Here is a 4,121-nt window from a genome sequence, read left to right as displayed (position 1 = left end):
GTATTAAAGTGTTTTATCAAATTCCTCTGAAACTATGGGAAAATTTTGACCAATTTTGACAAAATAATTAATTTTGCGCTAAAATGATGTCTCAAAGCGAATGCTTTCATTCAAAACCGGAAATTTCAAACTTGATTTTAAACATTTTTGATATACCCCCTACAGAAATGACTTGAAATTGTGGAAAATATTCTAAGTCAGGATGGCACATTTTGGTATTATTTTGGTATTAAAGTGTTTTATCAAATTCCTCTGAAACTATGGGAAAATTTTGACCAGTTTTGACAAAATAATTAATTTTGCGCTAAAATGATGTCTCAATGCGAATGCTTTCATTCAAAACCGGAAATTTCAAACTTGATTTTAAACATTTTTGATATACCCCCTACAGAAATGACTTGAAATTGTGGAAAATATTCTAAGTCAGGATGGCACATTTTGGTATTATTTTGGTATTAAAGTGTTTTATCAAATTCCTCTGAAACTATGGGAAAATTTTGACCAGTTTTGACAAAATAATTAATTTTGCGCTAAAATGATGTCTCAATGCGAATGCTTTCATTCAAAACCGGAAATTTCAAACTTGATTTTAAACATTTTTGATATACCCCCTACAGAAATGACTTGAAATTGTGGAAAATATTCTAAGTCAGGATGGCACATTTTGGTATTATTTTGGTATTAAAGTATTTTATCAAATTCCTCTGCAACTATGGGAAAATTTTGACCAATTTTGACAAAATAATTAATTTTGCGCTATAATGATGTCTCAAAGCGAATGCTTTCATTCAAAACCGGAAATTTCAAACTTGATTTTAAACATTTTTGATATACCCCCTACAGAAATGACTTGAAATTGTGGAAAATATTCTAAGTCAGGATGGCACATTTTGGTATTATTTTGGTATTAAAGTGTTTTATCAAATTCCTCTGAAACTATGGGAAAATTTTGACCAGTTTTGACAAAATAATTAATTTTGCGCTAAAATGATGTCTCAATGCGAATGCTTTCATTCAAAACCGGAAATTTCAAACTTGATTTTAAACATTTTTGATATACCCCCTACAGAAATGACTTGAAATTGTGGAAAATATTCTAAGTCAGGATGGCACATTTTGGTATTATTTTGGTATTAAAGTGTTTTATCAAATTCCTCTGAAACTATGGGAAAATTTTGACCAATTTTGACAAAATAATTAATTTTGCGCTAAAATGATGTCTCAAAGCGAATGCTTTTATTCAAAACCGGAAATTTCAAACTTGATTTTAAACATTTTTGATATACCCCCTACAGAAATGACTTGAAATTGTGGAAAATATTCTAAGTCAGGATGGCACATTTTGGTATTATTTGAATATTGAAAGGTTTCATAAATTTTCTCTGAAACTATGGGAAATTTGTTAAAAAAAAAATTACGAGTTAATTAATTTTGCGCTTAAATGACTTGAAACCCAAAAATGTTAAAGATGATTTTAAAAATTAGTGTGATATACCCACTAATATTTTTTTTCAAAAACGTTGAAATATCTCTAAGTCGGGATAACCAAATACTTTGAAAAACGAGTCAATCGACAGATTGATGAATTTTGGTGAATTTCAATTCAGTTTCATTTTAATAATACTTATTTTTCAATCTTGTTATTTTTCAGAAGCTTCAAGAACTTCAAGCACAGGCCGTCCATCAATGACAAATGCATTCGGTGTGGTGAAGAATATCACTAATAACAACATGGAATCATCAGGTGAGTAGATTTGGCTGTTGCATATGAATAATTTCCGTTTTTTCACTAACTGCAACTGCTGCACTAAAAATGGTATGAAAATACCAAATTTTGGTATTACTTGTTCAAATACCAGCGACCATAATGTGCTCTTAGTTGCCCAGTAATAGATGGTAAAATACCATGAAATCATACCAAAATCATGTATGTGAAAGACCACAGAAATACCAAAATATGATTTTCCAAGGGCGCGGGAATACCTAAAAATAAAACCATGGCAATACCAAGTTTTGGTATTCAAGCAATGTTCAAAAATCCAGAAGACCTCAACTTGGTATTGAAATGGTTTTATTTTGAGGTATTATTTTACCCTTGGAATAACATGGTTTGGTATTGTTGTGCCCTTACACATACAAGATTTTGGTATGATTTCATGGTATTTTACCATCTATTACTGGGCAACCAAGGGCACATTTTGGTCGCTGTTATTTGCCCAAGTAATACCAAAATTTGGTATTCCCGTGTTATTTACCCCTGCTCGGGTCATCGTTCCAGGTGGGTTGCTGCTGTCGTTCACGAGAATCTCGCGATACGCTGGAAGCCCGATCAGCTGCTGTTGGTGGTGCGTAAAATTTGCCAGCGGATCTGCTTGACTCTATGGAATTTAAAAGTTTTTAGTTAAATTATTTCGAGCAAGAGTCGAGATCAGAAATCACTCACTCGGTACCGATTGAATCGGTACCGATTATAGCGCACATCCAATGGAGAGCTACCATGATTCGCATGTAGCCAGCGATTTGGTCGATCGAGACTGTTATGTAAAATTGTCTGGTGAATTGTTTCCGGCGATTGGTTTTTGACAATTTTGATTTTTCGTGAGGCATTTGGCTTTTTTCGGAAAGAAAGAGTGATGGAAAGAGAATGCTCTTGCAGGCAAGCACGGAATAAATGGAGAGAACTTACAAGCTATAGTGGCGATTCGCGATTAAAAGCTCAAAAATTCCGACAGATGGCGCAAAGCATCGAAGAATGACGATTCAAATTTTCGCTTTTCGGTTACATAGGAATGCAAATTTAAAATTGAATTTACAGCTCTTAGAACAACTTTTGAGAAAAAAATTCAAGTAGTACGAGTGTAAACTTTTTGCCCTCTATAAATTAACGCAATAAAAAAAATTAAAAAAAAAATAATTTTGAAAAAATAATATTGTTTAAAATGATAGAACAACAAAAGTTAACAATATATCAGCTCGAAGTTTTGCTCAAAAGTTGTTTTGAACGCTTGAATTTAACAAAACAGAATTCGCATACATAACCTCAAAGGGCGGAAATTTCAATCGACATTCTTCGCTCTGTTCTGCTACTCAACACTTGGTGTCGCATGGCGTTTGGCTCTTGAACGGCAATCGCTATAATTTCTGATATTTTGGAGCAGTTTCCACATATATCCGGATCTCATTTATATGCATGTAAACGATGTCCGGATCCATCATCCGACCCATTGTTGGTTAGGTAATCAGGAGACCTTCCCAATGAGTCCACTACATTGAAGATCTGGCAACCCTGTCTCGAGTTATGACCACTTAAGTGATATGTATGTACCTTTTTGAAGCCGGATCTCAATTAAATGTATGCAAACGATGTCCGGATCCATCATCCGACCCATCGTTGGTTAGGTAATCGAGATTAAAAATAAAAAAAATGGATACCAAGTATGTGAATCAAAATTCAAATCACCTTTATCATTCGCCTTAAAAAACTACCTGTTTCCGCCCGGGTTCGAACCGGGGACCTTCTGCGTGTGAAGCAGACGTGATAACCGCTACACTACGGAAACCTGCTGAGTGTAGGGCATAAATTAACCGTTGAAGCCCAGTTTATTCGCCACGCATCGCCGAACCTCTGCCAAAGTCGCTTGAAAGTGTAATCGTTGAAAGCCTCGTGAGGGTTACCTTTTTGATGTTTTTTTTTGCCACTGCGGTTGGTTCATTGCAGTTGAAAAGAGAAAGAGAGAGAGAGAGAGTTTGGTTGATTCGATTACGTTGGATGGATGCAATTGATTCCTTCACTGATAAATCTAATCTCGCTGCACTTGTTCACTTGCTCTTAACACAAAGAAACTTGTTTTTTTATTGATACATTCTGAATAAAGATTTGAATGTTTTTGCAAAACCAACATGGCCGCCAAATGGTCGACGAGGAATGGTAACTTTCAGAGCCTTAAGATGTAATGTTTACAGTGTGTACAACTAATACCGGAAACAATTATCTGTAATAGATCATTTGCTCCAATCAAACCCCTGTTATCATCCTCACACTTTCAGCGGAAGCCAATTAAGCCACAATTTGGAAACGACGAATTACGCACTTCAATGATAATGGGTCATCCCCCTGAAGG

The 4,121-nt window shown here is 34.8% G+C and overlaps 1 non-coding gene across 1 annotated transcript; it reads right to left on the bottom strand.

Moving 5' to 3' along the window:
- Positions 1–3,487: 3,487 nt before the first annotated feature.
- On the bottom strand, positions 3,488–3,560 carry Trnav-cac (transfer RNA valine (anticodon CAC)). The gene has a single exon. It is a non-coding gene; the product is annotated as a tRNA-Val (tRNA).
- Between the last annotated feature and the right edge of the window lie 561 nt (positions 3,561–4,121).

This window comes from Culex pipiens, chromosome 2 (genome assembly GCF_016801865.2).
Source record: "Culex pipiens pallens isolate TS chromosome 2, TS_CPP_V2, whole genome shotgun sequence".
In the NCBI taxonomy this organism is placed as follows: Eukaryota; Metazoa; Arthropoda; class Insecta; order Diptera; family Culicidae; genus Culex; species Culex pipiens.
Note: the sequence above shows the minus strand (reverse complement) of the source record. Positions and strands in the feature narration are given on the sequence as shown.